The sequence below is a fragment of the Bombus terrestris genome, chromosome 16 (assembly GCF_910591885.1).
Source record: "Bombus terrestris chromosome 16, iyBomTerr1.2, whole genome shotgun sequence".
Taxonomy (NCBI): Eukaryota; Metazoa; Arthropoda; class Insecta; order Hymenoptera; family Apidae; genus Bombus; species Bombus terrestris.
Genome location: NC_063284.1, coordinates 8,320,833 through 8,335,390, shown reverse-complemented (window position 1 = coordinate 8,335,390; position 14,558 = coordinate 8,320,833). Strand labels below are relative to the sequence as shown.

The 14,558-nt window shown below is 33.6% G+C and overlaps 1 long non-coding RNA gene across 1 annotated transcript; it reads left to right on the top strand.

Moving 5' to 3' along the window:
• Positions 1-275: 275 nt before the first annotated feature.
• LOC125386488 lies at positions 276-2,980 on the top strand. The gene is made up of 3 exons (XR_007226664.1): positions 276-624; positions 1,324-1,476; positions 2,408-2,980. It is a non-coding gene; the product is annotated as an uncharacterized LOC125386488 (long non-coding RNA).
• The last annotated feature ends 11,578 nt before the right edge of the window (positions 2,981-14,558 follow it).

The window sequence follows — 14,558 nt, the reverse complement described above, 5'->3', positions numbered from 1 at the left end:
TATAAATAATGTCAATGTTTGTGTACATTTATTATAGAATTACATTATTTATATAAATGTCTCTTATGATGTACAATTACATATATTTGAATAATGTAGAAAATATGATTCTTTTTATTTCTACATTCCAACTGTACAAACACTTTTATTTTTCACTATACATACATACATGTATTTTGAATGTAATACATACTTTGCATGTATCATGTTTAATGTATGATATTGTGCATAAAGATCTTGTTAAGACAGCTTGTTAAAATCGTACTTACACATCTATTTTATCAATCTTAAAATACAAATATTATACGTTTATATTCTTATATATTCGCGGGAGGATGTGCGCAGGTACCATGTTGTACTGCTGAATTGTAGCCAATCAAGAAGCAGTGCTGTAAGCAATTCGAAATAATAACGGTTAACCGACAGGAGGCACTGCACAGTCGTTCTGTGGAATCGTACGTGGTCGGATGTGCGTCGTGTTGAAGGATGGCTACAATGTGGGTATATATCAGTTAGTAATGAATGCTGAACAAAAAATTACAAAGTTAATCTGTTAAATTTTGATAGAAGAAAATGTATAAATACAAAAGATGTAACATTTGATCGATCATTGATTTATTTAAGGTAAATATTTTATGTGTTTATAAAATTAAAGATTTTGCTTAAGTTATTCTAATATGAAACAGATATGTTTTATATAATTTAACCTAATTTTTGCGGTATACCAAATATATCAAGCCATATGTATCAAAGATAAATAGAAGAGATCGTAGATCTAAACTTACGTATAAGAGAAATAAACGTGTAATATATATTATAAAGTTCATAACGAATTTATGTTCTTAATTCAATCATATTTTTATTAACTGTGTAGGTAGGTTCGTACTTTTCTATCTAATATTAATATACGACTACCTAGGAATATGTACAGAATCGAAGAAAATTAAGGAATAAAATACCTATTTGCGATTATTGGTATGAGCCTACATGACGATCGATAACGATTAACTTTCCAATTTTCATAGTTGAGTTTGCGATGTGATATACGAAATTTGTTTAATTTCTATAGTATTTCATCATATTATATAACAACAATAAAATTTCTTGTCTATAAAAAAATGAAAAGACATCCCAATGTAAATATATTAGCATGAAATATGTTCAAACAATGCTCAAAGCCATAAAGCGGTATGGACTAGATTTCAGGAGTACATGAAAATTGTATATATTTGCAAATATGTACATATATGTTTATATGATCTTATATCATGGTCTTGTAAAGTTTTGCAATAAAATTACAATATCAATTTGTTTATGTTGCAGAATAAATAAAGGTAGCACCCATGTATAGATGTATATATAGATTCTTATGGAATCGAAAGATTAAACTGCCACGATTGTTTCAAATGTATTCCAGCAAGAGTTAATTATATCCATATTACTCATATGTCACTGTTACATTTCATAAATTAAATTGTAAGTATAGATATAAAATTGTATTAGATATGAAGTAACAGGCAGAAAACCACAAATATTGATACATAGATTTTACAGCACATAGTTACTTATATATACAAATGATAGTTTTTCAATGCATTAATATATGTTAAAACTTATCTTTATTTGTATTAACATTAATATATGATAAGCAAGCATTGAAGTATTGAACCTCTGTGTGCTTTTTTACTTTTGGTCATAACTCATATGTATACTTATTGTTATTATTAAATGTACAATAATGTACACTTTCATTAATTTTAAAAACTTTTGACCCGCCAAGAATTGTATCAAGTGAAATTATATTTTAATAATCCAAAATATGTGAAGCGTTGATGGTTTATTCTGTTTAAACATGTCAACATTTTTTTTATAAATGTAAAAATATCACAACATTGCAATGTTAAACTCGAGAATGTTCTTTCTTTATATAGATCAGATCGCTTTAAAATTATTTTTTTCTACATATTGTGAGACATTGATTATGGAATTCGTTAAGATTCTCAAAACAGGACCAATTTGATTGATCAATGATTAACTGAAGAGTTTGCTTTAATCATGTATGTTAGATAACAATCCATTAAAAAGTTTTAGCAAGTGAAAGAAGATATATCCTGAGAATATTTTGCGAAAGTCTGAATATTATAGCTATAGATTCATTTATAACTTATCAATAAATTACGCTATAAAGATAATACAATTTTTTACTTTAACGCTGTAAGTTACTTGTTTTTATCAAAATTTTCTTATTTGAAAGCATTTGATGAAATTTAAACAAATAATGACAAAATATTGTAACATTTTAACTTAATTGTGTGCATTAAATATATAATTCAATACGATACTCTTATAACATAATCATGTTTCAATTTTAGTTTTTGCATTTATCTAACTTGCTTTAATTTTTTAGGGTACTCAAAGTCTTTGGATCTCCAGAACCTTGTGCATGGATTTCGTGTTATTCAACTAAAACTATTCTCCTGTAAGGTACATCGTTATAAATCTTCTCTTATGTTGGTATGGTGAGTCTTTATTTTCTTTATTACGAAATGTATGCAATCATGCGTTCTCCTTTTTATTATGACGGATTTAAACGATGTACTGCATGCCTTTACCAATAAATGTTTATAAATATAATTAAAAATGTAATTAAAAACATCGGACCAGCGGAGTGAGATCTCTATTTATAACGCGCTGCCTGCGTATAGAAAAGAGTAAAAATTACTGTGGCCTTGTCGCAGTTGGCGGTCAAACTCAGATTTGAGATTGTTTGTGTCGTGCATCCCAATTGTTAACGCCAATCGTCGCAATCTTGGGTTCGCAGGTTGATCGCGCCATTTCGTTTAGCGAATGTTTTCCTTTTTTTCTTTGGATAACTAATTAGTTACCTGATTTTATTTATTTGTTTGTTTTTTGGAATTCATTGGTATATAGTTTACATAAATATAACGTATTCTTTAAAAACGTTTCTTTGTCCAACAAACTCTCGATTCCAATCCAACCTCCCCTGGTTATCTGGCGCACGCGTAACATTCACGTACCGTTACATGCGTTGCTATTCCACACTATTCGTATCCTTCTTTTTATACCATTACTTGAGTATAGAATTATAGAAAACGTTTAAAAATATAAAAATACAGAAATATAAAAAATAAAAAATAAAAAAATACAAAAATACAAAACTATCTAAATTATAGAAACTCTGATTAAACATTAGTACTTATATTCTATACTTGTTTTGTATTACATATACATTTTTCATATTATATACATGAACCAAAATAGAATGTATAAAGTATATTTTATATAACATGTTTCTCACTCTTTTCTTAATATCTCACTCTTTTCTTAATCATCACATTTGATCACAGACATTTTCTTTTCACAATTTCTACAGACCTTTCTTCCGAACCTTTACACAGCTGCATATCATTTTTTATTTTCCTCTTTTTCTTTTCTTCCCCTCATACGAGGCGTGATCAAAAATATCGTTGAATTTTTTCATTCTGGAGAATAACAAATAATCGCAAGGGAACGATCAGGTGAATATGGTGACTGTAAATGTTATTTTTTGCGAGAAACTCCCGAGTCAGAAGTGACGCATGAGCTGATGTGGTATAGTAGTGCAATTTCTACAAGTTATCGTTTCACAAATCCTTCGAATTGCTTCGCGCAATTGAAACGCTCAAATAGTATTCTCTGTGGATCGTAACATATTGTGATAAAAATTTATGAAACACAATACCACGGTAATAGAAAAAAAAGCTATGAGGAGGACTTGAACGTTTGATCTCACTGCCATGCTTCTCTCGGTCGTGGTTAACTTGAAAATTTCCATTGTGATATTTATGATTTTCATACAATAATGATAAGAGAATGCAATAGAAATAAAAAAAAAATTCGAAATGCTTACAAAAATATATTTACTTATTTCTTATACTAATATTATAATAAACTGTTGCATCCTTTGTTGGATTAATAGAAAAATTAACATTGAAAAGTATGAATATTCATATTATTTAATAAAATACTAAAAAATTAACAGTAACATTTTTTTAATTCACGTCTTTCGAAAATTCAGTTGATATTTATAAATTGCGAATTTTATAATCTGTTCATAAAAAGTGTACTTGGCGGATAAAGTAAATGTCATAGAGATAATAATAATAATAATAGGAACCACAATGCTTTGCTTTATGTTTATCTATGGTTAGGATTATATTATATGCCCGCGCCACGATGCGTTTATAGTGAAGAGAAGAACTGAACCAATAATCAAAGGTTTCGTATAAATCTTTATTTAATATCATGGACAGTCACGTATATAAAAAGAAAGCATAACAATAACGTTTTGTAAAGGTTAAGTTACATTGACAATTTTTATAAATTTTGAATTCTTCTTTATTCATACGCAACAAAAAGTATTCATTGATTCGGTTTTGCACAATGTTTTTAACAGTATAACTTTTTAACTTTAAAATGTTTCTATTACTCTGTCCACAGTCCTTTACTTTGTTGATTTTTATTAAGTGAAGGATTTGCCACAAGAGGGACTTCTACGTTTTGTTGATATTTTAAAATATTAAGCATTTTATAAAATGCAATGTTTCAGAAGAAGTTGTTTTATTAAGATTGCTATTTTTATTATTTAAATCTATTAACACATTGTTGACTGGCAATTTTACTTTTAATATTTCTTTTTCATATAATAAACAGCGTAATGTTACACACCTGTCACCTACGTGTAATGGTATACAACAGATTTTGCAAATATATCTAGTTTCGCTGCGTTTTCCTTTTGAAGAGCGTACTCTACACGCTCTAATCGGATTTGTTTTTCTGTCACTGACTATTTTTTCTAAGACGTGGTCTCTTAGTTGTCCGGAATGCCTGAAGGGTGGATCATTATACGGAGCTGTTTTAGAAATTCAAGAAGTATCAGGTGCAATGCTGCATTCTTTGGAATCTACGGTTATCCATTCTCTAGCTTCTTCCAGTGGAAATTTTTTATATCTTGTTTTATTTTCTGGCAGATAGGTACAGTACATTTTATATGCATTGAACAAAGTGCAGTTTATCAGAAAAAATGCTAATTTTTTGGACCACTTTAAAGTTTTTCGTAAAATACTGTTGTTCGCCAAATACTGACCTGTACGATCTACTACCCCTTTCATGCGCTTATTGTATTGTAATATGCACGTAGGTTTAATGATATTTTGGTGGCCTAATATCAGATTCGCTATCTTCTGATATAGTATCATTTTCTAAATCGCCACAATTTGATTTACAATCACTCGGACATCAGATAAAACAATCGCGTGTAATTCATTGAAATATTCTTCATTGGTACGTTCCGTTATCGTTGAAATTTTTTTTTATAATAAAGGACGAAACCTGATGGGTCTTATAAGCGAGAAACACAGCTTGAGGACCAACAATTACACTGTATGATCTCCTCCAACAGCGCACTGAGAAAACGACGCTGATGCGGAAAAAAGCGGATCACGAATTTACTCGTGACCGGTCGGCGGCTACGTTTGGCCACGAAAGCACGAGTTAACTCGTAACCGGTCAACAATGTGTTAATATATTGGTATACTGGTATATCTTGGAAAATAATTTAATATTAATTTACTCTTTTGTGCGTTTGAGCCTGAAAATCGGATGAAAGAAAGAGCTTTATAAAGGTTGTTCTCATAATACAATGTTTTTTAGGACTATCTTACACGACATCTTACAAAACATTTTTGTACATTTTATTTGCATTGAAATCTATGAATAATAATTTTCTAAAGAAACTATTGGAAAGCACGCACAAGCATTTAATCTCACACGTCTTTTTCTTTTAAACTTTACGGTACACAGGCGAAATAAACGACAATATGCAAGTTATATCCTTCAGTTTCGCAATTGGGTGTGTATGCAACAATTACGAACATTCTGTGTGTCATAGCTCTCCTTTGTACAAAAATTGTAATATGTAAGGAAAACAATCATTTATAGACACATTCATAGTGCAAGCAGGAATAAACCTGCTGTGGCATAGCTCTCTCTTGCAGTGGGCCCTTTAATTGTTTGTAATGATAGGGATGGATTCTATCCCATTGTTCATTTATTCTTTTATATAATTCAATGGTGGATAACGGTAGAGACTCAAAGAATGTATTTATATACTTTTCTCTCTAATATTGCCCATAGATTTTCAATTGGAATGAGATGGGGATTTTAGACAGGTCATTTCAAAACAGACAATTTTTGCGTGTCTAGTCAATTCTTTATACTTTTAGCGGTATGTTTGAAATCTTAATCGTGTTGAAATACAATGCTCTCTTCGGAAGACAGTATATTTTCGACAGTACCTAGTAAATCTTTCTATAAAATGTTTTTATGCACTGATCCTGTAGCATCGTTATCGACGAAGGTTACGAGGAAGCGAAGCTGCTAGACAACATATAATCGTGTTCTAGCAGAGTGGCATTTCAGCCGATTGTCCCTGTCCTGTCTCACCATCCGGGTATCGCCTGTGGCCTTTTCTTCCTTTCTCCCTTTGCCCTTCGTTATCTTCATTTCCTTCTCAACCGCTAACTCTCCTTTCTCGTTTTATTCTCCTGCTAAGTACGACAACCGAGAACGGCGATGCAGTAGAGTCAAGTAAATGCGTATACTTTGAGCGGATGTTTTTGTGCAGCGGGATCGCAATTGTGTGTAGTATATCATTGCCGTAACAATCTTATTGGTGGTTTTTGGAATTTTGTACATGTTAAGATTTGAACCCTTTCGGCGATCAAGGCGAAAGTAGTCAACGGCGGATTTGAAAGCAAAATAATTGTCACCCGCCGTATATCGCTATGATGAGTCGACAACCTGCCGATGAATTTTTGTCTGTCGAAAACTACCGAGTCCAATTTAAGTTGATAGTATCGCAGATATTCGAACGTGGCCGTCGACTTTTAAATGTTAAAAAAGAGACGCGACGAGATAGATGACTGGAATATAAGAAATGCGGTAAAATTTTGGAGAATGACTTACTGCCGAAAAGTTTTGAAATTGCAAATTCAGCTGATTTTGATATTAACAATATCGATTTTTCTTTTTCCTTCCCTCCGCAGTCTGCAAGGCATAATGCGATAACGTCTATTGCGATATTTTGCTGTTGATGGCTCCCTATAATACGGTATGTGAATGCAAGAACATCTGCGATACTACATGAACGCTTGACTTGAATTCGAAAAAGATAAATACTCTCCTGGTTTCATCAAGTGAAACATTCTTAAAAGTCTAATGCATTCAGAACGAACCGCAGGAGGGTACCGAAGCTAATAGATCGGTGACCTTTGGATATGGCGGATCCAAGCAAGGATCTCATTTTTAGACATTTAGATTAGGCAATGGATATGCTCAGCATGTCCTAGACATTGTTACCGCGGAGGTTGATGTATAAAACCCATTGAAGGGGACGTTTTGGTTCTAAGATGGCTGATAGATGCACTGAGCCCCCCCCCCCCCGGCAAATGAGCTGATCATATATCAGGTTTGGAAGTCTAGGGCTAAAACTTCACCACCAATTAGTTGAGAACAAAGAACCAACCATCAGAATATCGAAAAGGAAAACGGACCTCAAGCAGGGAATCTAATCTCTGTAGAAGAAAACTGTGAAGAGAGATAGAGGGAAGGAGGCATAGAAACCAAATCAAGCGGAAGATTCGTCAAAAAGGAGATGAAAGTGATAATGAGGAAGACAATTTAGAATACTATTGTATTATTTCTTGTGATGTGTATTCCAAATCATAGTTCAGAGAAGAAAGCTAAAAAAAAAAGGACAAAAAAAGAAAAGAAAAATGAAGTCTCATACGTTTATCCAAACTGTGATCTTGATCAGACGTGATGATTTTTGAATTCGTTTCTCTAGAAGTTTTAATAGAAGATGTTAGGCAATTCAATTGGTCACTTAGACTGATCAAACTTGTGGATATTTTAGAAAATTCTCTCTCAAAAAGCATGATGTCAATCTGAAAAATTCATTTTTCAAGTCAAGTTAATTGAATTCGAATGAGAGAAGAATACAATAGCAAGAAAGAAGAATACATCATGCATTACCCAGATTTGGTGTCTATAATTCGGGACAAGAAATAGCTATTATAATTACGATTACAACTTACTCTCGCACATTAAATAAAATTCCACTTAAGGTTGTATGGAGCCCTAATGGTCCACATAATCTAAGGATTGAATAAATAAAAAATGAAGTTATAATAAAAAAAAATTTCACCATAAAGTAGTCACAGTTATGAAAAAAGATTACTGTTTTGTCGGATATATTTTCCATAAGGCGTTTACATTTTACGATCAGTAATAATATGAAAAAGAAGAAGTATCCGAAACTTAATGAAACTAAATGAAAAATGATTTTGATACGGACCAGGTAATTTCGAATAGCTGTATTCCAATCTATCTTCATTTTATACTTCACAAATTAAAAAAGTAAGTGTATAATAAAATTATTTTCTCTCATCATCTATTCAGGCAAAACATGAAAATACAATATGTAAACATGAAATAACAGTATAGGAACAGTCATGTTAGGTAAATGTCAATTCTGAGTCTTGAAACAGAGTCCTTACAGTACAGATGTAACTTCCGGAATCATAATCAGCACATTCACAGTGTGTCGATATTTCACACATGAAATACTACATCCATTCTTCTCTTGCTTTGTCTTCGCTGTAGTTCACATCGTAGAAGAGACACACGGTAATCCTCATTTTAGCTTTTTCTGTTGTCACAAATGTTGATTCTATTTTATCCGATTAATCAGAGACATGATCACGATTAATGTTGGAGTCTGAAGATTCACTATCCGAAACATTTTTCCTTTCTCTTTTTCTTATTGTCTTTCTTTTGTCTTTTCCTATTCCTTAGTTTTCTCCTACTTTTTTTATTTTTCTTCTATTCTGTGTTACCTCAAGCTCGTTTCTGTAGGAAGAACCTTAAATTAATGCAGACATCGCTGGCTTTCGTCCTCTATCGGAAGTTTGCTTTTTTGTGTTTGTCAAAGAAGAAATATTCAAAATCATGTTATTACATAGGTTTGTGTTTTGATACATTAATTGATTCACACAGATTAATTTTGTATGCTCTGTATTTCACTACTTTGTACAACCATTACAACACACCGGATACTGAAATAAAAACCGTGACGGACGGGGAAAAAAGAACAAAAGAGAACCTCAAGCAGTTGTACCAACTCTGGATGTAGAAACCAGTGATCATACCAACATAACATTTATCTCAAAAAATCATACAATGAATTTCTATGTGAAAATGTATCTCTTCTTAAAAGCCATTTCTTCACACATGCTTTTTCCTTCTTTGGTTTCTTCGCTAATAATGCTAAAGTGCACAAAGCTTTCTTCTTACTCGACATTATTGAACGATCGCTAACTCGAAACTGAATGCATCGTCAATAAATACTAGTGGTATGGACGATACATATTGTTTATATTGTCAATATTTATTAACAAAATGCAATGATATGAGAATCTTGAAATATTGACAATATTATTGATCGTCTGAGAGCATCCTGGAGAGAGAGATGCCGAATTATTCCATCAGCTCAAACTGACGTAACGTTGGCCATTATCCATGAAACAAAAGTATTGTTACGCTTTGAAATACTCCAAGTTACATTCCTATTCGATATTCCGAATTAGCAACATGGCATTAAGGGCTAGAATTTGATGCCACATTTTGTATTCTCGAAGTTAATGTAAAATTGACACGAAATCATAGAATTAATATGCAAGTGGGTAGAGTAAATGGCTTATTCTAAAATTTTGACATGTATATTTTAATCACGATTCCAACGATTGAATACTTACTGGAAAGCTTTTTTGAACGTTTTTTTACTCTTTGGGATTGAATCGGAGATGTAGAAATTATGATTGATTCACAATGTCATTGAACAGGTCATTCATTGCTACTATTTGCGATGTTACAAATTGGATGATGTTAATAGCTTTTTAGATACTTCAGTATTTCGAGTTATTAACAATATTCCAAAATATCCTGCACTTGCTCTATACATTTCCAGATTCATTTCAAATTTTGTCAATCTAATTTAATGACGATAATCGTGTTTGATTAAGTACCAATGATGTTTTAAAATGTTTTGTATAATATGCAGTCTGATACCGATTTGGTGATACAAGAAAAAGGTGTGCGAATTTACATAAAAAAATACATCGAAAATGTAGTGACGTTTTCTACAAAGTTTCATTTTCGAATAAATCAATTTTGAGGATTCGGCGGGTACGGGATTCGGTGTAGGTATCATCCTGTACATTACACATACAACGTTTTTAACACTAGGTTTAGGGGCGTTTCTTATATATCTATCTCTACGAACACCCGTCAAATTGACGGGCAAATGAAAATACGCATTTTCTTTAAAAAAATCGATTTATTCAAATTAAGTCTGAATTGAACAATATTAAGCTTCACGTTTAAGTAAATTATTAATAAGTAAGAAGCCTTTTTTTTTAAATTATCAGGGAAATGATAAAAATAATATTAACGGTATAGGGTAATCATATTTATTGAACACATTTTTTACAAATATACTGAATTTTGTTTGTGTATTTTCCGCATAAGATCTCTTTTGCAATATATACAACAATTATTGCTTCTATATATATATATATTTTTTTTTTGCAGTAGCCCATTTGACAACTTTTTCGCACTTCTGACGTTGAAGGTGACAGAAATGAAGCGTCTGATCTTTGGCAAATATTCTCCTTGTTTTCTCCAGCTAATTCCTCGGCTAAACAAAATATGTACTCCTTTCTGGATATTTTCGATCCGGTGCACTCTTTACATAATATCCACGCGTTTATCGCTGCCAAATCTAGAATATTGAGAAAAACTTGAAGAGGCCATCGGAAACTCCCCGCTTTCGCATTATATTTGCGTGCCATCTGATCAACGACGTCCACACCAAAATTTGTTTTTATTATAAAAAGCAATGGTTTCTGGAACACGTTTATAATTGTCTTCTATTTGTATACCTGTATGTTTGGTGCTTAGAAGGAGGATTTTTACGTTAGGTTTACTTATATACACAGTAAGCGTGCAGTGTTCTAATTTATATAAATGTGAGGAAAATGTCACGTAAAAAATTTGTTTAATCTAAGTTACAACGTTACGGTATTCACGCGAATCCAAGGAGCGATTCCGGTGTTCTTTCATCTCCGACATATATAAATGTGAGGAAAATGTCACATAAAAAACAACTCTCGTGGTAATATATATAAAAACTTTATTTCTCAAGAGTCGAAGGCCCTTGAGTACCAATATTACAATGCTACAGTATCGGCTTATGATTCAGACTGGCTCGGCCGTCATTATTCGGAGTCTAAATACTAAGCAAGAGCAATGAAAACGATGGAGGGGATATTGTTTTTGGAAGTTCCTTATCAGGGTAGCGAGGTGTTAACTGACCGGATGATATCTAGAGATGTCAACTGTCCGGAGGATATTTAGAGGTATCAACTGTTCTGAGAATATTTAGAGTAGAGGTATCAACTGTCCGGAGAATATTTAGAGGTGGTCGCTTAAGGTGACGTCAGGGTAAAAGAATTTGGGGTTACCAAAACAAGGTCATCTTGTCCTTTTTCCCTTGAGTATTGAGTTTCATCTTTTCCCATATAACCATACAAAATATATTTTGTTTGGACGTCAACTGCTAACCAAAACTTAATGCCAAATTTATGAGGCTTATTCGGCATATATTGCGTAAATCTGAATCGGGCCTCCGTTGGAAATAATTATTCATCTATTGAGATATTTTCAAATGGCTTGTAACAGGTGTGACTATTACTTATAAATCTGTTCCATATTTCGTATATCAGCGCAAATTTATCTGTTTGTAATCTTTCGGAGGCTTTCAATGATCCCGCTTCATATGTGCCTCGGGCATATATTATTCCTAGAAAACTACATAACTCAGCAACTGTTATTGTCGAGTCTTTTTTCAAAACTCGATACGCCTCGGTTTCAGTACAATCTTTTATGCGTTCCATTATGTGTCTGTCAATTATCCATTCGAAAGCACTAGTTACACAACCCAACATAATATTTCTCTTAGCATAACCAGTAGGCCCTGCGATATCCTTGAATATCATACGAACGGGCGTCCTACCCCTAGATTCCCCCGCTTTCAGTTGTATCCACTGTGTCCCGTCAATTGCAATTTCAATTTCATCCATTACATTTTGGGATGTATTTGGAATGCTCGTCCTTTCATTCTTAGAGTCAGAACTAGAAAGAATACGCATCCTTTTCTTGTTACGACACTCTTTCAAGAAGGTTTCCTCTTCATTATCCGAAGATCTTTCTATCTCTTCACTTTCAATGTATTCAGAACTTTCACTGTCAGCTTCGCTTTGGCCTAATTTGTACTGATCTTCTTCGGAGGTGTCTTCAGAACAATCTTCATTGATGTTGACATTTTGTTCAATATCTTATTATGTCTCTTGAATTTACTCATGATTGCTAGAAAAGGGAGATTGGTTAAAATAAGAAAATACTATACCTAAATTCAATTACTCTATCGTAAATGCTTATAATAAAGTATACTGCCTTTGCATACTGTCTTTGAAAAACGGATTGTTTATGAAATCAGCTAGCCCGTCAATTTGACGGGTTTCGTAGAGATACGTATATTACATACAGATTTCAAAAATTAAAAAGCTTAAGAAAACATAATTGTGTGTATATATTCTTTGGATAAAATGATTAATTTACGCAGCAAATTGGTTAAAATTAATGCTATGGTTTTTGGGATATTTCATTTCGAAGTTTGAAATCCGTCAAATTGACGGGTCCCGTAAACCTAGTATTGTAGTATCGGAAAAAGGATAGGATTAGGATAATTTAGATTTGTAAAATTCTCCTAATACTATTTATTAAGATAAATGAAAATAACAGAGATTAATTGGACAGAGAACGATAAATGTTCAACTTGAACTAAAACACGAAAGTCTTATTCCGCTCAAATAACTCTCGTCTTCGGCATCTGCACTCGCACGCTTTCGCTTCTCAACTCATACTGTACGCCTTTTGCATTCGTTCTCGCCGGCGTCTCAACTAACACTGCCTTTAGCATCTCTTTTGTCTTTTCCCGCCCTATCGCGCACGTGTCCCGAAAACGCCCGTGGCCAGGGTCACGCAGGCCTTTTCCACGAAACTGTTCACTTGAAAGGAACGACGACACATTGATGTACCTGTCACGTAAAATAAAAAGCAGGAGGCTCGAACGAAAAGAAAAAAATTAAGATAACAAAAAAACAAGAGAATTTATTTCTTGTATTCTGAATTTACACTGACTGCGATTTTGTTCTGAGCTCCAGCCGTGACTTTCCAAGACTGAAGCTCTTACAATTTGACTTTCGGTAACATCTGTTTCTTCTTTGTTTGTCATCCCTCAATATCCCCATTACCCTGTAGGCGTACGTGACCGTTGTCACACTTCTAGGACATTCGGTTGAAGGACCGTTAGGCCATAAATGAATCCTCAGGTACTCCGGCAATATACATTGTCGCCAAGGTCGCCATGTGTTTCCCTCATCGGTCCATCGGGTTCGAAGTATGCCGATCGGGACACCATCCTGTCTGCGGTGTGTGTGTGTGTCCTGGTCTCTGACGTAATTTACGTTACACGTACTTCGTAGCTTGAGATAGACTGACAGATTCTTTTGTTCGAAACCATGGATTCTTTCCTTTGTTGCCCTTCGATATCCCTACTACACACGCGTTTATTAGATGTACCGCGGCGGTCGCCGCCATTCCGAGAAGTCGGCGAAAGAAACGTAGGGATATCGATGGTACATTGGGCATGTCGGTATTGCGCTTTGTACAGCGAAGCCGTTGGAAAGTTCCGTGGTCGATACTGCCACAAATTAAAGTTTCTTTGAACAACTTGACTAGAGAAATGATTGGTAAAACGTAACAATAACAGAGGTAGTTTAATGAATTTAACACTGTATTAACAGGTTAATATAGCTTGTATATTTAACCACAACGAATATAATAATAAAAACATCACAAATTATTTAGTGATAAATACAGTTAATATGTTACAGAAGTTCGACCCGACTTTGTGATATCTCTCGATATATTCGTTAGACTTAGCGACTTTATTCATCAGACCTCTCGATGTATGCTGCTAGAATCTTCAAATGAGACTCTGCCCTTCGATCATTTCTTTGTTTCTTGGAGAGACGACCCCCACTACGCTAGGGTCACGCCACCGTGCGCGGCTATGATCACGTATACCACCTTTTTTGTATAGATGAAATAACGGACCGAAATCGATGTTTATGGAACTCGCTGCTTGGTGACAACTATGCTCTCGTCGATACATTGTATATTTTCCGTCGGGCAGATAAGGCGATCTGTCTGCGACACTATAGGACCGCGAGCGACGGTTAGAAATACGACCTATACTAAGCCTCGTGGCGAAACAGTTTGGAAGTGCTAGTTCGGTACGCGAACCTTCCTTAAAT